Here is a 25,187-nt window from a genome sequence, read left to right on the forward strand (position 1 = left end):
AAAGGATGAATAGACCTCCTTTACACATAACTGGAACATGAAACTGTCTCAACCTTAAGTACTACAGAATGCATAAATGAGTGCTCTAACGGTGAACAGACTCGAAAAACTTGATATGACCTTGTTTATAAGACTAGATCACCTAATTGATGGACTTAATAGCTCTTTACATATATCTCCTTTTTCTAACCCAGCATTAGAAATACTGAAATGCATTCTCTCTCTTCGTTCAGCCTCCTTGAACTTATCCGCTCTATGTATGTATTGAATCATGAAAACAGCTGGGAATTTTCCTAGAGTTGCTTGCTTATCAGCATTTATTATTTTCCTTCCTTCAGATAATATTCCATCTGCTTTTGGGAAACTACTAGTTACCCATTATTGGTCATGCAGTTTTGATGGTACTGCCTAGGGTTTATCGGCAAAGCTCATGTCCTTGGCCATAGTGATTGGGGTCAAAGAGGTATTCCAACATACTGATTATTTACTGGATGAGTTAACTAATAAATGGATATAAGCAGGCTTCAGCCAATAGGCACATTATATTTTCCTGTCCATCAGAATTGCTGCAGGTATTGGCCAATAATTTAGTCCAGTCCCAGAAGTGTGATCTTCAGAACAATTGTTAGGCCTGTGAGACATTAGCTTCTCTGAAGTGGCTGGTGGAAGAATGTGAAGGTCGCTGCTCTTGTACATCCCTTGAGAGGCACGATTGAAAGGGCTGAGCTAGACTAGAGGGTAAGGGACAGCATAAAGTGAAATTCTAATCATTAGAATTCTAGTTTCTAATTAAACTGAACGACTTATTTACATTACAGCCAATGATACCTCAGTTTTATTAATTCAATTTAAGTTGAATTATCAATCAGTTAGAGGAGAAAGAGCCCTAACTGGTAGATACTATTGTCTTTCTGGCCAACTTGTTGCAATTCTTCATTTGCATAAATTGGTAAACTTTTCACCTCGCAACAGTTTGGATCTTATCAGTTTAAAGAGAGGCAGTCTATTTTTTTTTAATCAATTTTCCACTTGTTTCACAAAATCAGGACAATCCAGGAACTGCATTCTATGTAACTAAGGGCATTTCAGTGTAATACTTTCTGATACCTTTTCTCAACTTTATTTCCTTTATGTTATCTCTTTTCTTCTCTGGTTAAGAGAGTCAGTTTCCATTTTCATGGGTCTTCCAATGGACTTTCTTTCCTAAAGCACCTTGTTTTTATTACAGATATTGTAGGTTTTAAGAAATTGATGTATACAGTTAACATACAGAAGTACTTTCTTAATTTCCATGCCCTTAGGTAGGGACTAAACTGATTTATAGCCTGTTAGAAGAGCAAGTATCTCTGAATACCATTTTACCAAAGATTAGAATTATTTGAAAATACTAAATTAAAAATAATTACTTGGGAAGAAGTATTCTAACTTACCAATGATCAGATTCACATGATTGTCACAAATTGGGTATGAATAAGAATTATTTTAAAATATAAAATGTAATAAAATGTACATAATATTATGAATAAAATCATATTACACATATTATACCAATTTGTTTTTTTCTGAATCATAAAGTGCTTCAAGGACATCAATAAAGAACAATGACCATGTTTCTGTTAATTTGTATGTGAGCTCCTTGTTTCTTAGAGAATTATGGTTGACTGTTTGATAGATAAGTTTTATCTTATTTAAATGGACTGTGGTACTATCCATTTTTTTTCTCACTTAAGTTCTACACATAAATATGCACAAAATGTTGGTTATTAGTTATTCCCCTTTCTTTTCTTGTGTCATTTATTTTCTTCAATAAGTGGGCTTCAGGGAAAAATGAAACATTGGCTAAGGATTAAAAACAGTTACTTGTTCTTTTCCAAGTTACAAATTAGTGTTTGTAATTAAACTCCAACTTTAACAATGTATTTGTTTTGAATCCATCCTGTCGAGTGGTTACAAAATTGTCCAAATATATTTCTTCTAACCTAATGCTAATAATGTGCTGGCTTCTACATCTTTATAATTGTTCATTAGCTTCAAGCAGTATATTTTGACTTTTATGTCCTTGAAACTATGAAATTATGTTTCTATAATTCAGTTTTTCTTAATGTTTCTACTTTACTTAGAATGTGTAATGAAACTGAGATCTGAGACATTTTTAGAAATTCTGAACTGGGAATATCAGTTTAGTCAGAATAGTGTCAAATGTGGAATCCAAACAACATAATTGGTACTTTGAGGTTGAGGTTGATGTGACATTCTCTTGAACATATTTTAATGCTTATGCATATTTAAATTAAAATTTTAACCTCCTGACATTCAAACCGACAAGCCAATCACCATTCAACTAGAGAGACATGTCTTACAAATAAGATGACATCACAAAAGTCACTTGTCTTGAATCTATCTTCATTGCACAAGAGATTTCCAAAAAGCCTAATTGTTTACTACTATTTTGACAATGGATTTTTAATTAGAATAGCTTTTCCAATGTATTTTACGCCCAGACTTCATCTCAAATATATTTGTCTATATACTAAAAGGCTGTTATCTAAAAATGAAGGTATGGTGTGAGTTCAAGCATGACATCCATTTTATTTTAAGATTTTATCTTTTTATATGGCAGGTAGGTTTCTGGCTATCCCACACAATATAATTTTTTGTTTGCAGGAAGACTGGATTAGGTAGGCATCTGTATTAGACATACACTATACCTTCCTATCAGAAACTATCTGTCCAGAAATAGTATTATTTATTGTATCCATTGTTGATCCTTGTTACCAGCATCAAAGTAGCAAGGCTTCTGCAGAGAAGCTTAGCTTTGATCATGGCCAGAGCCAGGTTGACAGGTTAAAGTTTGTTGTGCCCCAGTATAACCTTGTCATAACCCATTTTGGTGTCATACAGCTGAAGGCATCGTTTGGTTGAGGATTCTAACTTCTAGTGGAAGTGGTACCCCCATGGACAGCTGGGTCATGTTGGGAAAAAGGATCATCTTTCAACCCTTCAATGGTGTTTTTTACTTACAATTTCATTTTACAGTTATTAGAGTACCAGCTTTGTAGTAAAATACTGAAGTGAAAATTCTTATGTTTAATAGCAGGCAATAGTGAAAATTATTGTATCTGACTGAATCTGTACTTGCAGTGAACAGTTGAAATTTAAATTGGGAAGGTGCCAGCGGCCTATTGGCTTCCTTTCATAATTGTCAGGTTCCATGGAATTGAGGCATTTATTTTAATTCCAACTAACTAGAATAAGTTTGCATCCTGAGATCCAATCCTGCTACTTAAAACCAAAATACACCAACATTTTATGGCACAGAAATACAGAAGATTCTTCTTGCCAATTGCCTCTCTGTTTATTTACTTCAAGTCCCAGAAGAACAACCCAGATCAGTTTGCCACGACATTATAAATAGCATAGCAAATTCATAAGGAGTCTTTTCTTCAAAGACCGGAAATGGCTCTGAAGTCTGACTAAACTCACAGTGTCCTTGTGAGAGAGATGGGAAGAGGCAGAGTATTTTGTCTAATTTCAAGTTCAAGAAAGCAAAGAACACAAAAGTTAAGTGGCTGGTGTCCATTTATTCGAGTAAATTTATTCAGGAGTCGAGCCAGAAATAAAGATCAAGTCTCCTGGCCCATGTACTAGGCCCCATGCTGCCTTACAGCTTTCAAAACCTTCATTTTCTTGGAAAAAGCTAAAAAGCTTTCCCGTACCATACATACTAGATTCAGACACACTGCCATCTACTGACCCATCAAAGGATGTACCAGCTAAGACATCCTGACCTTCAAGGGAGAGAGGAACACCTCGAGAGGAGTTGAGATCCTGCTTTCCCTTCCGAATGCCATCTCCAGGATGCTAATGGGCTGTGTCTACAGTACTATGCAGGAAAGTGCTGCAACAGGTAAGTGAATTTAGAACATTTCCTCCCCGATCAAGGGATTAATATTCATATTAAATGCACCATGTCGTCTATATGTGGGACATCCTTGAAATCACCCCTTCCTCCCAGTACTCTTATTTTGACATATTCATCTAGGGATTTGAATATTCTAAGACAACATTTCTTTTTCACATAAGACAGTCTGAGGAATGTTCTATGATTTTTCTGTTGTCTATTTTGTCTTTCACTGGTGTCCTATAAGATGTGCTAGTTATCCTGCATGATGCCAAAAAAAGCATAAGAGAAGCCAAGCTAAATAGTCACAGTCCTGTGCATGTAGAAAATACCATAAAATGTCCAAAAAGAGCTCTAACAATAGGAGAACTAGGCTCCTAAGTATATTTTTGGTAAGATTCTTTTTTGTTCAGAGCCAAGGTATTTTTTTACCAGAAAAAAATATCAGTGTGTTTCTTGCCACTTCAACTCTTTAGAGCTTGCCTGCATTCTTCTTAGGATAAATGTAACATTTCCCAGACTTGATCAAGCAATGATGAATACAATTACTATTTTCATTCCATTTTTACAGCCAAAAATTAAAGTTATGATGTTTGTCTATTGATTGTGATTTACTTAGTTCATTGACTCTAAGAAATAAGTTGAATTTAAATATGTGGACCATATATTTCTTTGTTGATGAGAACAAATCAATAAAATTAATATCTTAACATATAATAGGTCTCTATAAAAGAATCCATATAGTAGCAGAAAGGTATCTGTGGCACCCCAGTTGCTTGTCTTCATTTGCTTTAAGATCTCAAGAAAAGTTTATTTCCCGGGATGGTGGTTCACAGGCATCGTGATTGAGGACTATACATAGAAAACTTATTTGTGAACATAAAACTTATTTCTGTTCTTTAAGGATATGAAATATTATGTTCATGACAATTTGTTTTTATAAAAGAATTGGTTTGGCAGTTACAGGTAGTCAAGTAGAACTTATCCTTTGAAGTTTAGAGACTGAAACTCAATCTGAAGAAGACCATTGATTTAATTTGGAATAAATGTCTGTATGTGTCCATCCAAATTTTTACAGAAATATCTTATTTTGAAGTCTTCTTAGGCAGAAATAAGAAACTGTTGTTTCCAGTGTTTTAAATGTCAAAAGGGTCTCTAAAGTCAAGAAAGAGATGAGGGATGCCAGGAGAGATACATTAAGAATGGAAACATCTGGGAGTTTTACTGACTCAGTGAAACCAGGACATTGCGAAAATTTAATTGAGAAGTCTAAAGACAGAAAAGTCCAGTTCAGAAATCCAGCCCTCACATGTTCAGCCCTTAGTAAAGGCTTATTAGATGTTGCAAAATAAGAGTGAGGTCCAGGAATGGTTAAATGGGAAATGAGACGATAAAAGGTTTTGAAGAGAGAGGGAAGAAATGATAGGAGGGTGCCAAGGCATTTGAACATCTTTGGTATGAGCTTGGACAAGGTGCCAGATATTTGAAAAGCTTATCTGTGTTAACCAGAACTACTAAACTTATTGAGAAGCAGTAACAAGAACAAAATGTCCTTTAGCCTTGTTCCATTTAAAGCAGATGCACCTATACCAATCTTTTACAACATGATTATTTACATTTGCTGCTTATTGTAAAATCATCACAGGACATCAAATTGTCAGAATAAATAGATTTTTTAAATGCTTGCAGAAGCTATTTTCCTGACACTGGAACGGCAAATTAATTCAAGTGTAATCCATATGTTTCTTATGTTATTCATTCTTTTAATTTTTTCTGTCCTTGTATTTTGATGATATGAGTGATAACATCACATGTTGTTAAATACAGAATATAAGAAAAATTTCACACAGAATCAAACGTATTAGTAAAAATTAGTATGGTTTATTTTAGATAAAATATTAAATAATCAGTTAAATCTCCTAGACCTAGGTGAGCCAGAAGAAACACCGGCAGGGTCTGACATTCTTGTAGAGTTGAGGAGAGAGCTGAAAGTTCCCAGACAAAAGGAGCTACGGTTAACAGAGCATGAGAGAGGGGAAAGCTGCACCTGGAGAAAACTCTGGCAGTGGGGTCTGTCCCAAGTGTTTGAGTAGAGAACTGATCTGCACATGTGTGGGTGAAATCTACTCGAAACTGAAGAATGAACCTCTGGAAGGACTAAAGGGAACAATTCTTGGAGCTCATGTGAAGCCAAGAATATTTTATTTTTCTTCACCATCCAGAAGGGTCAATTCATCGAGAGGATATGGCATTCCCAAGTATTTATGCAGGTAGTAACAGAGCCTCAAAATACATGAAACAAAAATGGATAAAGCTTCAAGGAGAGACATGCTGAAGCATAGTTGAAAGTTTCAATATTCCACTCTCAATTATTGATAGAAAAAGTTATGGTAATTCTATACAAACTCTTCCAAAAATTGAAAAGTACAGAATACTTTCCTAATCAGTTAATGATGCTAGCATTACTGTGACACCAAAACAAACAAATAAAAAAGCATTACAAGGAAAGAAAACCAGAGACCGATATTTTGCATAAACATAAGATATAATAATTCTTAACTACATGTTAAAAAAAAATCCAACAATATGTAAAAAGCATAATGTGTCATTACCAAATATATATTATCCCAGAAAATGCAAAATTGGTTTAACATTTGAAATTTATCAATGTTATTTATCATGTTAACATATTAAAAAGAAAAAATATGTAGCAATCTAAGTAGATTCAGAAAAAAACTAAGACAATGAGATGAACATCTGTTACTGATAAGAACTCTCAGCACATGAGAAAAAGACAGGAATTTGATAAAGAAAAAACTATAGAAACCTACATATAACATCATATTTGTGTTAAGGTTTAAATGTTTTCTCCTGAGATAAAGAACAAGAAAACTTTATTCCCTTTTTTTCAACATCGTACTGAAGGTTCTAGTTAGGGCACTAAAGCGAGAAAAATAAATAAAACACATTCAGATTGAAAAACAAGTTTGTTTTTTTTTTGAAACAGAGGCTAGCTCTGTCACCCAGGCTGAAGTGCAGTGGTGTGGTCTGGACTCACTGCAACCTCTGCCTCCCAGGTTCAAGTGATTCTCCTGCTTCAGCCTCCTGAGTAGCTGGGATTACATGTGCGTACTATCATGCAGTTCTAATTTTTGTATTTTTAGTAGAGATGGGGTTTCACCATGTTGACCAGACTGGTCTCAAACCCCCGACCTCCAGTAATCTGCCCACCTCAGCCTCCCAAAGTGCTGGGGTTACAGTCTTGAGTCACCATGGCCAGCTGGAAAACAAGCAAACTTTTTATTTGCAGACACAATCAACCGACATCTACAAAAAAGCTATTAGAAACAATAAGTGAGCTTAGCAAGTTTGCAAGATGCAAGGTCAATATGCAATAAATAAATTGTATTTCTTTTTTTTTTTTTTTTTTTTTGGGGGGAAGAGTTTTTCTTTTTTTACCCAGGCTGGAGGGCAATGGCGTGATCTCGGCTCACCGCAACCTCCGCCTCCTGGGTTTAGGCAATTCTCCTGCCTCAGCCTCCTGAGTAGCTGGGATTACAGGCATGCGCTATCATGCCCAGCTAATTTTTTGTATTTTTAGTAGAGATGGGGTTTCACCGTGTTGACCAGGATGGTCTCAATCTCTTGACCTCGTGATCCACCTGCCTCGGCCTCCCAAAGTGCTGGGATTACAGGCTTGAGCCACCGCGCCCGGCCCAATAAATTGTATTTCTATATGCTAACAATAAACAATGCAAAATAAAAGTATTTGTAATAATATACATAAAAAGCACGGATAAATGTAATGAAAACGTAAACAATATAAAGCATTGATGAGATAAATAAAATATGATATAAATAAATGGAGAGACAGTTTATAGATGAGAAGACTCAATATTGTTAAAATATCAATGCACAAATTGATCCATATTCAATCCAATTTCAGTCAAACCCCAGCAGTTTATTTTATAGAGGCTGGCAATCTAATATTCATATGGAAATTCAAAGAACTTAGAATAGCTCAGATAACTTTGAAAAGGAACATAGTTGAATGACTTACATAAGCTGACTTCAATACATACTATAAAAGCTGCATTAATCAAGAAAGTATGATATTGGCATCAAGAGAGACAAATAGATAAATAGAACAGATTGAAGAATCCAGAAGCTGATTTTCAACAAAAATATAAAGGCAATTCTGTGGAAATAGAATAGTCTTTTATAAAAATGATGTTGGATCAATTGTATATTCACATGCAAAAAAAAGAACTTTCATCCATACCTTACATTATGTACAAAAAACTTAAAACTATTAAAATTATTAGGAGATAACAGTTATCTTGAGTTAGGCAAAGATTTCTTATATAAAACCACTAAAACACAAATATATATGAGGAAAAAATGAATAAATTCCATGTCATCAAAATTAAGTATGTTTGTTGATCAAAAGATACTGCTAAGAGAATGAAAAGGGAAGCCACAGACCAGACGGAAATATTTGCAAGTCACATAGTTAGTAAATTATTTGCATGTTGAATATATAAAGAATTTTCAAAATAAGAAACAAACAAAAAAATGTATTAAATTATGGGCAAAATTTTGAACTGACTCTTTAAAAACAATATGGATGCCAAATAAGCACATACAAATATGCTGAAATAATTAACCATTAGGAAAATGGAAACTAAATTTGGTATGAGATATCTCTATACACCTAGTAGAATGTTTACAATTTAAAAAATAACTGATCTCATCAAGTGTTGTGAAAGATGTGAAGCCATGTGTTTCATTCATAGATGTTTATACAAGATAAGTGAAAACATGTCCATAGAAAAGGTGGCTCATAGCAACATTATAGGTAATCCACAATACCTGGAAACAACCCAAATTTCAATCATAGATGAATGTGCAAACAAATTTTAGCACAACAAATTACTGCTCAGAAAGAAAATGGAATGAACTAATGATACACAAAATGGCGTATAATGAGATTCAGGAAACACTACCTCAAATATGGCACCTTGGCATATAGAAGAAAAGAGTAGAAACAGACATGTTATTCTGAACTTACCCCCAACCCTCACCCTTCTTCTCTTAAGCAGGTCATAAGATCTTCATGTGAGAGTTGCCCTCCCTGTACCTCAAGGAAAGAAACCTCTTTCTCTCTAAAGATGAAGGGTCACAGAGAAGCATCTGAATAAACACATCTTACTAAGTTTCCCCAGTTTATTATTATTAGATCACACCCCCTTTGCCCAGTATATCTGCTTTTCCTCAAACCTACTATAAAATACAGTTGACTTATGAACAACATGGAGGCTAGGAGCACTAACTCCCTACACAATAGAAAAACCACATATAACTTTTGACACCCCCCTAACTTAATTACGAATAGCCTACTCTTGACCAGAAGAAGCCTTCCCAATAATATAGACAGTTGATTAACATGTATTTTGTATGTTAATGTATAATATACTGTATTCTTACAATCAAATAAGCTAGAGGAAAGAAAATATTGTTGAGAAAATCATAAGAAAGAGAAAATGCGTTTACAGTACTGTACTATACTGTATTTACTCATGCCTTAAGTTTACCTCATGTGCTTACAAGATGAATTGTCTATCTGAAATGATGAGCAATGGCAGCTGCAGACCTCAATCTACAGTACATGTCAAGCAATTCAACTTGAAATTCCATGACTTTTCTCCACTTCTTAGGGACACTTCCAGTAGCACTAGTGGCACTTTATGTGGGTCCCTGTTCTTAAAGGTTTAAGGTATTGCACTATACAAGATGAAAAATATGTGAGAACTGCAAGAGATCAATTTTTACTGCAATACACAATTTACTGGAAAGATCAACTGCTCATTTGAAGATGATTAGCCTCATCCAGCATTTTAAGCAGATGCTTGCAACATTTGAGCTCATAATTATTAATAACAAGAGGAGGTCACTGCAAAAGTATTATGGTAGTATGATATATACTATAGGTAATTTATGCAGTTATGATTTAATACTGCATTTCTGTGTTTTTTTTTACATTTCTCTCAACTATATATAGCTGTGTCACATATAATCTGTAAGTGTGTGCATATATTTTGACAAATTTTATTTTTTGTAATAGATTTTTATACTTTTTGTGGTAATTGATGAAATGGAATAGTTCTATGTACAATTATTTTCATTTTTGACATAGCTTTTATTTTCTGATATTTCTAGGCTATGTACTTTATCTGGGAGTTTTTCAAATTCTTACAAATCTCTAAAAAGTTTTCCAATATATTTGTTGAAAAATTTTCATGTATAAGTGGACCTGCATAGTTCAAACTTGTATGGTTCAAGGGTCAATTTCATACTCAAGTTTAACTGTTTCTTTTGGTTTTCACATCCTTATGAGGATTCCTGTATCATGTAAAATACATTACGTAAAGGTTTAGGCTTTTATTAATCTGTCTTCTGTGATAAAAGCCTCAGCTGTGAACCTAGGATGGGTGTGAAAAAAGATAATATTTTTTTGTTCCCTATAGATGAACTCAAAATATCAGTTCTAGGTAAAATAAGTAACAGAAAAATGAATACATATTGCATGAGTACATTTACATTAAATTCTAGAAAATGAAAATCAATACATATCAATAGTATATTAGTAAGTTATTTGGGAATGGGTGTGGGTAGTAGAGGTGTGCAAGGGGCAGAGATTATCAGAGCTATAGAAACTTTAGAGGATGGTGAATATATTCAATATCCTAATTGTGGCATTTGCTTCATGAATGTATAAATATGCCTATGCTTACAAAATTGTACACTTTCTTAGCAGTTTGTTATACGTCAACTATATCTTTGAAAAAACAAGCAAAGCAATATGTAGAAGGAGATAAATTGACAATGCTGGGTTGAAAGATCTGCAGAGAAAATGACCCCAAATTATTTCCCTTCTTGTGTCCATGTCTTTGGCAATGTGACCTTGTAACTCCTCCCATTAGAAGTGATGCTTAAATCTCAACTGGACTTGTGACTGTCTCTAGCTAATAGATTGTGGCATACATTACAATGTGCAAGTTCTGAGCCAGCCTAGGTCTTAGGAAATCTTGTTCATTTTTGCTTGCTCTCTTAAAATCCTACCACACCATAAGAGCAAGCTGGGCTAGCCTGCTGGAACAGAAGACAAGCTATCAGGAAGAGCTGAGACCATCCCAGACAAACTAATAAGTCAACTGACACTTAAAACCTGAGAGAAAGGTTAGCAAAGATTAGTAGAGCCATCCAGCTGAGCTGTAGATGTAAGGCAATGAAGACTGCTTGCTATTTTAAGCGATGAAATTTTGTGCCAGTTTGTATCGAAGAGTAGCTAATTGGTATAATCTCTAAAAATCTAGTTGGGAAATAATACATTAAAGCCATGCATTCTCTGTAAGAACTCCCTTCTAAGGGATTTGTGTAAGATCCCTTCTAAGGGATCTGAGCTATGTAAGGTTAAGCTCCAGCAACTACTGGGCAGGGACTATAGGCTCAATAATGTATCAAGTGCTGTAAGATAAAAGGAAAAAAACATTCTAAAACAAAGGCCAAACTCCCCAAAACTTAAATTTATTGGAGATACAATTTAAATAGATATCAATTATTAGTAAAAAAAAAAAGCAAGAGAAATGATAACACATAGAACTGTGAAATAGATATTATAACAAGGAAAATGTTTTATCCTCTCATAGGTGGTACATAATTTTCATATATAGCATCAAGCTGAATTCTTCACAAGAGTTCCACTAAGTAAATCATATCTTATTTTTGGGTAAGCTGGGAATTAGAGAGGACCAAGTCTTTCAGAATTGGCTGAGAATCAATGTTTGAAAAGTAAGGGTTAGAGACAATGAAATAAACTTGTCCTCAGGAATTAAAAAATACTCCGGACAGAAGTTTCTGAGAAAACGCTACATTATTATATCACATGATATCATTATCATATCATGTCAGAGTTCCTCTGAACATCCTCTTATTTTGATTCTGAGGTTCATGGTTGTAGGTATGTGTTCTATCCTAAGAAGGACATAGTCCATTTGTTTCCACCCAGGAGTCTTGGTTTCTAGATACGCACATGCCAACCTGAGAGACACTGAACTAATGCAGTCACCCCTTGTGTGGTTATCTCTGTTTGAAAGTCATTTTTTGTTTAAGGAAAGGAGAACAATTCTCAGAGAACTCATCTAGAATAACATCCCTTTACTTTCTTATGAGGAAGAGAAAGTTGCTTATTTGAGTCTTTGGAGATACAAGTTTTAAGGTGTTAAGAAAGAAAAGTAGATCACTCTATTTTTTCTCTCACAAAGCTGTGTCTAATTTCCACACGATATGAAAGTATCTCTTATGTCACTAATAATCTACATGTCATGTTCTGCATTTTTTTAAATTATTTTTGTATTTCAATAGGTTTTTGGGAAACAGGTGGTGTTTGGTTACATGAGTAAGTTCTTTAGTTGTGATTTCTGAGATTTTGGTGCACCCATCACCTGAATGGTGTACACTGTACTCAGTGTAGAGTCTTTTATTCCTCGCTATACCCTGCTCTTTCACCTGATTCCCCAAAGGCCAATGTATCATTCTTATCTCTTTGCTTCTTCATAGCTTAGCTCCCACATATGAGTGAGAACATTTGATGTTTGGTTTTCCATTCCTGAGTTACTTCACTTAGAATAACAGCTTCCAATTCCATCCAGGTTGCCGCGAATGCCATTATTTTGTTCCATTTTACGGCTCAGTAGTATTCCATGGTATATATACACAAACACACATATATACAGCATTATCTTTATCCACTCTTTGATTAATGGGAATTTGGGCTGGTTCCCTATTTTTGCAATTGCAAATTGTGCTGCTGTAAACGTGCGTGTTGTTCCAGTGCCGTTGTGGAAAAGACTATGTTTTCTCCTTTGTATTCATTTTGCTTTTTTGTCAAAGATCAGTTGACTATACTTACGTGACCCTATTTATGGGCTCTCTATTACGTTACATTGGTCTATTTGTCTATCCCTTCATCCATACCACACAGTCTGGATTAATATAGCTTTATAGTAATTTCTGAAGTTGGGTAGTATCAGTCCACCAACTTTGTTTTTCTCGTTCAATACTCTACTGTCTATTCTGAGTCTTTTGCTTTTTTATATAAATTTTAGAGTAACTTTGTTGATATCAACAAAACAACTATCTAAGATTTTAATTGGGAGTACATTCAAAAAATCAAATCGATAACTGACATCTTGATAATATTGTCTTGCTATCTCTCCATTTTGTCTTATATCTCTAGTCTTGTATCTCTTCATTTGTTCTGTTATACTGTTTCCTATATGGCAACACAGTTTTTCTGATATAGATATTGTACATATTTTGTTAGATTTATGCATAAGTATTTCTTTTGTGGGTGCCAATGGAAATGGCATTGTGTTTTAACTTTCAAATTCTATTTGTTCATTGCTGGCATAAAGGAATGTGAATTGGCTTTTGTGTATTAATCTTATATCTTGTATCCTACAACCTTGCTATCATTTCTTACTAGTTTTAAAAGGTGTTTATTCTTGTCAAGTATTTCAAGAATTGACTTTCAAAAATTTCAAGATTTTCTAAATAAACAATCATATCATCTGTGAACAAAAAGTTTTATTTCTTCCTTACCAATCAATACAGCATTTTTTTTTTTTTTTTTTTTTTTTTTTTTTTGAGAGAGGGACTGACTCTGTCACTCAGGCTGGACTACAGTGATGCAATCGCAGCTCACTGCAGTCTTGACCTCGTGGGATCAAGTGATTCTCCTGCCTCAGCTTCCTAAGTAGCTGGGACTTCAGGCACACACCATTATGTATGGCTATTTTTTTGTATTTTTTTTGTAGGGATGGGATTTCATCATGTTGTCCAGGCTAGTCTCAAACTCCTGGGCACAAGTAATCTGCCTGCCTTGGCCTTCTAAAGTGTTGGGATTACAGGCATGAGCTACAATGCCCTGCCTCCTTTTTTTTTTTTTTTTTTTGTCTTATTGTATTAGCTAGAACTTCCAGTATGATTTTGAAAAGTAGTTGTGACAGGAGATATCCTGCCTTGTTTCTCATCTTGTGGGAAATCTAGCTTTGCACTATTAAGTATGTTAGCTATAGATTTTTTGCAACTATGCTTCTCAAGTTAAGGAAGTTTCTCTCTAATCTTAGTTGACTGAGGGGTTTTTTTAAATCATGAATGAGTATTGAATTTCATCAAATGATTTTTCAGCATACATTAATATAATCATGCAATTTTAATTATTTATCTTATGGTAAAGGATAACATTAATGATTTTTGACTATTGAACCATCCTTACGCACTTGAGATAAATTCTTCTTGGTCATGTGTATTATGCTTTTTGTACTTTTAAAATTTCAGCTGGGCACGGTTGCTCATGCCTGTAATCCCAGCATTTTGGGAGGCCGAGGCGGATGGATCACGAGGTCAAGAGATCCAGACCATCCTGGTCATGGTGAAACCCTGTCTCTACTAAAAATACAAAAATTAGCTGGGCGTGGTGGCACACACCTGTGGTCCCAGCTACTCAGGAGGCTGAGGCTGGAGAATAGCTTGAACCCAGGAGGCAGAGGTTGCAGTGATCAGAGACTGTGCCACTACACTTCAGCCTGGCAACAGAGCAAGACTCTGTTTCAAAAAAAAATTCAATTTGCTAAAATTTTGTTGAGGATTTTTGCATCTATGAGAGATACTATGATCTGTAGTTTCCTTGTCTTGTAATGTCATTGCCTAATTTTGGTTTTAGGGTAATGCTGTCCTCATAGAATGAAAGTAGAACGTATTCCCTATGCTTCTATCTTCTCAAAGAGTTTGTAGAGAATTGATATTGTTTCTTCCTTCAATGTTTGGTAAAATTCACAAAACATTGTGTATTGGCTTTTGTGTACTGACCTTGTATCTTGTATTCTACAACCTTGCTATCATTTTTTATTAGTTTCTTATTAGGTATCTTCTATTTTGGAAGGTTGTTAATTGTTGATTCATTTTCATTAATACACATAAGCCAATTAAGATAGTCTATTTCTTCTTGTGTGAATGTTAACAGATTCTGTCTTTCACTAGTATGTTGAGTATTTGGTAATCAATGGGTACAGGTTACAGGTGTTTTTATTTATTTATCTTAAGGAAACATCTACTTGTCATTATCTCTTTCCTTTCTATCAATCTGATTTATAAAGATAACAGTTATTTACTTACCTGCATAGGGTACTATAAGCCTGGTAGAGTGTGTTTCTGAGAGTTCAAGAAAGAAGAAAATAGTAGACTAAGAATTAAAGACTTTTAGTAATTTTGGTTGTGCAAGAAATCTGAAAGTTGGGATTTCAGAGCTAGTGCAGTGGTTCATTGATGGGATAACTGACCTTAATTATTATTATTATTATTTTTTTATTCTTGCCTGTAAGAATGAAATTTTCGTAAATTTCTGTTTAGTCTACCTGTTTTGGTAAGTTGCTTCTCTATTGCATTGCACTGCACTTGGTGTTCTCAGACTCTCCAGGCAGTAAATCTGCTACCTTCTATCAGGGTGGGAAGGGGTAGTGAGCTGGAAGTTTTGAAGGTATAGCTATTTCACAGACCCATTTGCAATTCTTCCTCCTGGTTTTTTGTTGGTGGTGTTGGTGGTAATAGCATGTTGCTTGTTTGTTTATGGTTCTACATTTCTTTCCCAAATTCAGTACATGGAAGATCATGTACTTGATACTCTAATTAATGAGCCTCACTGGGAATTTGTGGACCCAACTAGCTTGATTCTTGGGGTTTTCTTCTGCAAGGACTTAGCAAAGGTATGAAAACAAAAACCCAAGTCATTCTTACTATTCATATACTTTTTAAGTAGTGATTTCTGGATTCAGCTGGCATCTTTTCCCTTGTTCTTCTTACCCTTTTAAGTTTAAAAATCAATTTTATAATATTTTAATTGGGCTTAAGGATAAAGATTGAGATAATGCATGTATTCAACTTATCACTTTCATGCAAAACTTACATTTTTTTTTTTTATTTTCAAAAAGTTACTTTTGTTCTATTATTTTTTAAAAAAAAGCTACATCTAAGCTCATGAAACAGAAAGTACATACAGTTAAGTAATAGGTAGTTAAGTCTCTCACATGTAATCAACAGAATCACATGGTGTTTGCTAAACAACCAGATTCTTAATTCCTCTATACATTCTAATTTAGAAGTCCTGGGGTATGGCTGGTATTTTTTTTTCTTTTAATTGAATTATCTGATGAAACTTATGTTCAGACAAATTTGTAAAGGATGTCTATATCAGTGTTTTCTAATTCCGCTGATAATACAAATTACTCGGGATGCTTGTTAAAAAATAAAAAAATAAAAAATAAAATAAAAAAGTCCCTAAGTCTTGCCTCAAACTCTCTGAATCAAAATCTCTAGGGGAGGATCCTGGCAAAACGTTTTTTTCTAATAAGCCCTCAAGGTGACTATTATTAGGAAGGACGTTTAAGAAATGGTGTTCTAGATAAGTAGTAAGGTCAAGAATGACAAGTTTTAATATGTTTGACTATTTTAATTGGCAGTGACTCTGGGAAGTTGTGCTGAGAATTCTGAAGCCTTGCTGTGAGTTCTTGGGTAAAAGTTTTGTTATCAATTAGCAGGAGCTCATATAAGAAAATACTTTAAAATACAGTTATTCTACAAATGCCTTTTAATTTCTCTGTGCCAAGCACTGTAGGTTCTAAGGATAGCCATGATACTCACAAAAACTAATAACTGCTATACTGCAATTTAGAGTCTAATATAGAAGACAGGCATTCATCAAGCAATCATACCATTATGTAATTATAAAATATGATAATTGCTAAGAAGGAAAATTATAGGATATGATATGAGCATATGATAAGAAGATCTGATTTAGTTTAGAGATTTAATGAAATTTTTTCTAAAGAAGATGGGCAATATATATGAAAGTTTTATAAATGTGGTAAGTGGATGTAAAAATTATCATTAATAAAATTAAATTTAAGTTAAAAAATAAATTGCAGGTACCCTGGCATTTATTCCATGCTTCTGTCTACTGGCCACATATTCTTCAACATCTAAGAGCACCCTGAGTGATAAGGATTACATTAAAGACTGAATCATGTTCTTTATTCACTTTTAGAATTGTGGCAATCCTCATTTATACTCATATTTAACTTAATGTTAAAGACAGTAGAATGTTCTATGTATGACATTGCTGTGCAGACTCAATCTTGCATCACTATGGAAACATGACACCACTGTGAAATAATCACATTATAATGAGGAAGAGAGCTGCATGGTGTGGGTTAAATAGTAAACAAGTGCAAAACTTCAACAGTAAATCTTAGCAGCAGTGGTTTACTGGGGAGAAAAGGGGTGGTTTATTCACAATGGTGTCCAACTGAAGGAGCCATTTGAAAATAAATGAAGTCTACTAAAGTGCTCACAAGTTCCGGTTCTTTTCTTTTCTTTTTTTTAAGCCATAATACCTGGCAGTTTAGTGAATTCTGAAAAGCCAATGAATCCAACATTTGTGAACCTGTTTTTATATATTTTCACATAAAATGTCACAAATTCTAGCTGTCTGGGTGGCTTCCTAGAAAAGCTATTTAAGGGCTTCCTAGAAAATCTATTTGAGGACGAATCATAAGAGGTTTTGAAGGCAAGATCATGTAGTTCCTCAGTGCATGCAAAGATTGTATTTTTCATTTTTTAAAGACAAACCTTGAGACCAGTCACAGTGGCTCACACCTGTAATCCTAGCATTTTGGGAGACCAAGGTGGGAGCATTAGTTGAGCTCAGGAGTTCAACATTAGCCTGGGGAACATAGTGAGACTTTCTCTCTGCAAAAACTAAAAACAAAAATTATCCACAGGTGGTGACACACACAAGTGGTCTCAGCTACTAGGGAGGCTGAGGTGGAAAGACTGCTTGAGCCCTGGGGTTCCAGGCTGCAGTGAGCCAATATTGCACCACTTCACTTAATTCTGGGTGACAGAGGAAGAACCTATCCACCACCACTCCCTGCAAATAAAAAGACAAACTTTGAGAAATATAGCAATTGGAAATTATTGGATTTGATCGCCTCTGAAATAGTCTTTAGCTCTTATAATCTCAGAGTCTTCCTAGGAATGGTTAAAAGACAAAATTATAATATATTTAGATTAAAGTTCTAATTGGATTTTATTGCAATTCTAGAACTGGGCAAAATTTCGCTGTTTAAAGTTGAATGACTGTTCTGATGAGTTACGCAAAAGAGGTTGGTTTTATAGCCAGGAAAGAACCAAAGAAAACATAGAAAACAAAAAAAACAGATTGGTAATTTCAAAACTATTTTAGAGGGTTAAAACAGAAAAGTCTTCTTTACTAAACTTTCCCCAGTTTGACTAGAATCTCATTTGTTTGTTTTTATGTTTTTGCTTTTGTTTTTGAAAACTGGCTCTTTAGAAAGTTTAGTTTGACCATGCAGCACTTAGCACAAATGACTCCCTCCTGGTCTACTGGAGCCTCATGGAGGAGACTAGTCCAAAACAATAGTTCCCCCAATAAACTTTGTTTAACAAAGTAAACCTAGAATTTTTTTTCTTTTTTTTTTTTTTTCTCTGAGACAAAGTCTCAGTCTGTCACCCAAGCTAGAGTGCAGTTGCATAATTTTAGCTCACTGCAACTTCTGCCTACTGGGTTCTAGCGATTCTCCTGCCTCAGCCTCCCGAGTAGCTGGGATTACAGATATGCGTCACCATAGGTGGCTAGTTTAATTTTTAGTAGATTTGGGGTTTCACCATGTTGGCCAGGCTGTTTTTGAACCCCTGACCTCAAGAGATCTGCCCACCTTGGCTTCCCAAAATGTGAATCTAGAATTTTAATACAGTGATTTGACCACAGTTTTATGTAGAAGCGAGGGGTGGGGGTTCATTTCCTAATGAATCAGAATTGTCTTAGAATTTTGTTCATTGAAATTGTGAGGAGAGGATGGTTACCATATCTCAAAGAAAGATCAGTACCGCCTATAGAATGCTAGAGGGTAATAAAGCTAGCAGATGTAAATTTTGAGGTTTTCAATTTGAGATTAAGATTGTCTAATTGCTTACTTATAGGTATAATGATTATTTTACAAGTACTTTAATAAAATGTATGTTGATATTTAAATTAATTTTGAGCAAATCTAATATTATTATAACTAAAATATCCCTTTGGGTTAATTTACAAATGAAACTATTTCCAAGAATATTATGGTCTTTAAACATTCATCCACTATTTTTCAGTAATCAAATTGTATTATTTTTATAATGTTAATCGAACTTACTTGTCTTCCCCAGATTAAAATGTTATTGTATAAAATTTTCAGTGTACTTTGAAAACGAAATTTTCATTGTTCCCCAAAATTTACCCACAGAAGCATATTAAAAGAATGAATTCACTTTCCCTGAAACTTCAGAAGATTGCATGTTTATAACAAAGCTCTTTAAATGAGCATCTGAGCTTTCAGGAACAAAAGAAAAACATTTCAGAACTAAAAAGGAAAATGTCCCAAAGAACCATTTATAATGTCCAACTTTATACAAAATTTGGCTGAATTAAGGAGACATACTTGAGCCAGGCTACTTCCTGAATTTTTCCTCTGTGATCAGCCTTTAGAGCATTGTGGCTCTCCATGTTTCACTAAATTAAATGCTATGGGGACCCTTTCTGGAAACAACAGTTAGAGCAGGATCAGATTGTGCAGTAAAATTAAAAATGCCTGAGGGCTCTGGATAATACATGACTCTGGACTTCTGGTTAGAATTCCAGAGCATCTTTGGACCAACTGTACTGGACTATAAAATGACAGGGTCACATAAGAAGAATATTAAAATTCTTCCATTTCTAACATATGACCATTTCAGAAATTTATAAATCAATTTCAATATTGTGGTGGTATATAGAGTTAGACAAATTTACCTGTCCTAAAAAGTTCCGCTACATTGCAGAGGGGCAGGTGGTCACTTTTCCAATCTCTGGGCTTAGAAATTAGACTGGGGCTGTATCCATGTTCTGTGAGTGCTGATTTGGCAACAGCTTATGGGCAGCTGTCATCTGCATAGAACAGAACTCAATATTTCTTTTTATTATTGATCACCATTGTCTGGCAGCTAACTCTCTAGTATCTGCATATGAATAATTAACTGCAGTATTGCTTTATTTTCTGATTTGAGAAAATTGTCCTTGACATTGTTTACTCGCATTCATTATGCCCTTGGGAATAATAACTAATTTTAATGTTAGTTTAGGCTAAAACTTCATTATGAAAGCTAATAATGTCTGCAAATGTCAAGCCAATCCTATATTCCTAAAACAAATATTGCTCTGATATCTCGCTCAACTATGCCTCTTGGTGGCTTTCAGCTAACAGATTTAGCTAGCCTTCCTTTGTTGATTCTTACTTTTAATGTAGGCCAGGTACTTTTACAAATATTTTTCCACACATACATGTATTGAACACCTTAGTGGCCCCATATGACACAGTTCTCATGTAGGGGACTATAATTATTATGCTTTGGGTCTCCAGGCATCAGTGTCAATTAAGAACTGTGTCTAGTAGTCCTAAAAGTATTTGCTTAATGCCTTTTTCCAAGTTTATTGTTTAACTCAAATAACTGGCTATAGATCCCTTCAGGGAAGGAATGAGAGTCATTGTGGAATAGACTTGCTGTGTTGTTGCAGCTTTCTTTCTCTTTGGAGGATCTAGTTTTGTTTTTGGTCAAATGATTTGACAACAGGAAGCAGGCTCATATTGGAGAATTGATCAAGGTATTTTTTTTATTGAGGCAACTGCCCTCAGCCTTGAGGTCATCCATGCTTGATTTCTTCGGCTGATACAAGCTGAGTAACAATCCTAGTTGCCCACCTGTCTTGCTATAGGGATGCCACGTTCTATAACTACATAAATATTATCAATTCATAACCCTCTGTGGGTCACATCTCTTGACTTCAACTCTAACTTGCTGGATAATAAATAATTGTAGACTATTAAATTTAGTAGTTTACCACTTATCCTCTAATTTTTTTTTAAAGTGTAGGTGGGTCCTATTAACCACACTGCTATCAGAAAGCCACATTTTAGTTTATCCAATTAACAGTCTTAGTTCACAGAGTAAAGTCAATACTAAAAGTTTTAGTGTTGCTGGTGCCTGTCTCACCAGATTATTTATTACAGCCCTTATAAATAATACATTATCTGGGCCTTTCCAAGAAGCATACTCATTTGGTAGACTTGTTGACTATACCTGCCATATTTACTTCCTGTCTGTCCACTTCCAAGAGCATTTTTATTCCTTTCCCTTTTATACTTCTCCAGTTTTTAGCCTTATAACTTCATTCAGCATAATCTATTGCTTTTTACATGCCTCTAGTTGACATCCTACTAGTACGTTTGCCCCATATCCTGGGATCATTGCCTAGATGTTAAATTCTACATCACAGGAGAGCATTTACAAGTCAATAAACTCTTACCTATCCTATTTCATATTCTTTCCCCTTGATTAAGCACCCTTAGAATCCAACCCCATTTATGCTCCCCCAGGACTTGCTCGTATATGATGTCTATTTTATGTGGCTACTTTTGACTATAAAACCAGCTAGATTATGCTACAACTTAACATAGTTATAGCAGCAGAGGCCATGATGGGAGGTGAGAGCAGATCCTGAGGGGCACACCTGAAGACTTACAGGAAAGAGCTTCTGAATTATTAGCCAACACAAGAAATGAGTTATTAGGGCATTCTAGCTCTTAATGGGAGTGTCATTTTTACAGACTCAGTAGGGGTTTGAGAAGTCAGAAGGATTGATGGCATACACCCAGGCCTCTCCAACTAATGTGCCGGTATTCTAGGATTTTTCTACTGGAGCCCTTACCTTAACGTGAGAGAACAGCCTTGATGAGCATTTAACTGTCTTTAAAGTTGACCTCTCTGTCTGTTAAGTCTACAGCTTTGTCCTTGGATTTCTCTACCTGTCACTGCCGAAGAAGCTTCCCCACCTGACTTTAAATTGTCTAGTACTCTCTTCAGCTTCTCATAACTTTTCTGTGGAACATGAATAACATTTAACTACAGCCAAGCAAGCATGTTTTCCATATAGCATTTCTTCCATTTATCTCCCCTAATGCATAGGATTAACCAGCATATTTCCTTTCACCAATACACCCTTTTAATTCACTACCAGTGATAGGGTTATTGACTGGACCACCATCTTATGCTAGGTCCATTTGTACTCCACCTCTCTTCAGTGCTGGGATCCTTATTGCCAGACAGGTAGAGAATGATGCAACTTCAAAACCCAACTTCAAAAACAATCCACCTTCTTACCTGTTTGCTTGAACCATTCCCAGCTCCAATTTAGATCATAGTTTATTAGAAATCCACATTATGATGCGTGCCTGCAAGACCTTTGGTAACATGGGAGGGAGCAGCAATAATTTCCCAAGAGTTAATCCATATCAGCTTGGAATTTGACAGATTTTATACGCCTGCTTCTATCAGACATGAGATTCTCTTGAAAAGCCATGCTCTAATGCAAACAGCTCTCTATACCGCTGAGGCCAACTTTGAAGGAGCTGACAGCTGGATGCTTTCTACTCACCACACTTCTGACAGCTGAACAGAAAGACCTTTGAAAAGAATTCACAGTAAACATTTTCATATCTACCAAGTTAGTCTTTTCCAAAAAAATAATTTTTGGCTTTATTCAGTTTCCTCATTGTCCATTTGTTGTCTATTTCACTGACTTCTGCTCTAAATTATTCATTATTGGTTTGTTTACATTTAATTTGCTAGATATTTTTCTAGCTTCATGAGATGAACACATAGGTTACCAATTTAAAAATGTTTCCTTTTGTTAATTAGGAGCATTTAAGCATATATATTTCTCATTAAGTACGGATTTAACTGCATCCCATAGGTATATAATTCAGTATCTTTGACTCATTTGGTTATTTTGAGGATTATTGCTTAATTTATAAATATTTGAGCCTTTTCAAATATTCTTTTTCTATTGCTTTCTTGCATAATTGCACAAAGAAAACACTCTTAATGATTTCAATCATATGACATGTGTTGAGATTTTCTTTCTGGCCCAGGATACAGTCTATTGTGGAAATAGTTTCATGTCCACTAAAAATGTATTCTTTGGTTGTTTGATACAGGCTTCTACCACTATGTCAACTTTTGTGAGGGTTGTTATTCTTTCTTATCCTTAATGATTTATTTTCTGCTTGTTCTAAAATTTACTTAGGTTCTAATATGATTCAACCTTTTCTAAAGTTTTACCTTATTTTAGTTTTTACTTTATGTACTTTGAGTACATGTTATTAGCAGCATACAAATCTAGAATTATTATAATTAGTGACTTATTTTATGCTTGTTCTAATATTTACTAGGTTCTAGTATGATTCAACCTTCTTTAAAGTTTATTTTATTTTAGTTTTTATTTTATGTACTCTTGGTACATGTTATTAGCAGCATACAAATCTAGAATTATTATAAATTTTAGTAAACTGAAAATTTATGGTGAATTAAATATTTTGATGAAATGTCAATATTTTTAATAGTCCTTGCCTTTAGGTTCAAGTTGTATGATATTAACACAGCTTCACTAGACCTCTTTGGTTAATGATTTTATTACATGTCATCTATCAAGATGAGTTTTTAAGATGAAAACTGTCTTTAGAGCTTTCTGTTTGTTTATATAATACAATTACTGATTTGCTGAGTTTCAAATCCATTGTCCAACTACTGTTTCCTCTTCATCCCATCTATTCACTGTTACTTTTTTACTCATTTTTGTATTGCTTAAGATTTTAAAATTATTTATTTTCATTTGTGACCTTATAATTAATTTTTAGTGGTTAACCTAGATTTTTATATGCCTTTTTGATTTATCAGACCTTACCTTAAATCAATACTTATACTGCTACCTGAACAATGCAAGGACCTTACAACTTCAGTTCCATTTACTGAATTTTTTGCTACTATTTTTGTGAACATGATTTCTACACATATTTTCAGCTCCACAGTATATTGTTTAAGCAGTGAATATTCTTATCTTTTTATCTGCTTGATACTATCTTTTCATTTTTTTAATGGGGTCTTCCCTGCATGAATCTCTCTGATGTTTATTTTTAAATGCCTTTATTTTCTTTATTTTTGAAAAAAAAATTATCATAAAATTCTAAAATGGGTTTCTTTTTTGGCATTTTCAATTTTTTCATATTCTAGTTTCCACTGTTTCTGAGAGAAAGGTCATTGGCAGTCTATCACAACTTTGAAGGAAACATGCCTTTTATACAGCTGCTTTTCAAATTTTCCCTTGTTTCTAGCTTTTTAGCCACACCAACAATACGTGTGTGTTCTTTTATTCCTATTTGGAGCATTTTGAAAGCTGTTTGAAGGAGAGGCTTGCTTTTTTTTTTTTTTAATTATTTTAAATTTTTTAAAGCTGTCTCAAAACTATTGCCCTTCATTCTCTTTGAATATTATGGTTTTTCTCTTTTGCCTTTCCTCTCGACCTCTAATCACACAAACTTCAGAACTTTTCATTATTTTATATTTGACATCTCATTATATTTTCTGCATTTTAAAATTTTCTGTATTCTTTGTGCTTTAACTTGGGTCATCCTTGCTGAACTGTTATCTAGTTCACCAATCTTTGGTTCTGTAATATCTAAATGAATACTACAACTTATAATACTTTCTTAATATATATTTTTCTTCTAAAATTTGCATTTACTTTATAGATGGATCAGTAGACTATGTATTGTCCAAAAATAGGGTTGAAAACGCCAACTCAAGGAAGGAGAAGGTGTAAGTTAGAGAACACTCTCTCCAGATAATGCCAAAATACAGACACAGAAATTACCTGAAAATAAGTAAAGTCAGAATCAGGAGGAAATCCTGACTGCATTTAAAGAGAAAGAAGACAGAAGAAAACAGAAGGATGAGAAACAATGCTAAAAGCTTGGAGAGTTAAGCAGGGTAGGTGAGGAAGAAGCCACAGACTCCGTACAAGAGCCTTCAGCTGCATTTATGAACAAGCCATATTTATGGGGGCATGGCTGCTCCGCAGTGCTCTGTGTGGGACAGGGAGGCAGGAATAAATGTGTAAGGGGCCAGGCTGAATGTCAGTGGTCACCTTGGCACTGTTACCAGTGGAAGAGATCCAAGTTTCCTCAAGTTACCTGCAGTGTATCTACAGCAAATTCAGTCCTTGCCTCCCCAGAAGAAACAA

At 34.6% G+C, this 25,187-nt stretch overlaps 1 long non-coding RNA gene across 1 annotated transcript in view; it reads left to right on the forward strand.

Annotated features, from left to right (window-relative positions):
* The first annotated feature begins 3,492 nt into the window (after positions 1–3,492).
* The window catches only part of LOC116556386, a 37,183-nt gene continuing 15,488 nt past the window's right edge, over positions 3,493–25,187 (forward strand). The window contains exon 1 of the long non-coding RNA XR_004270972.1: positions 3,493–3,907. This is a non-coding gene — a long non-coding RNA (uncharacterized LOC116556386). The remainder of the gene's footprint in view (positions 3,908–25,187) is intronic.

The sequence above is a fragment of the Sapajus apella genome, unplaced genomic scaffold (assembly GCF_009761245.1).
Source record: "Sapajus apella isolate SASKATOON/1434 unplaced genomic scaffold, GSC_monkey_1.0 scaffold16, whole genome shotgun sequence".
In the NCBI taxonomy this organism is placed as follows: Eukaryota; Metazoa; Chordata; class Mammalia; order Primates; family Cebidae; genus Sapajus; species Sapajus apella.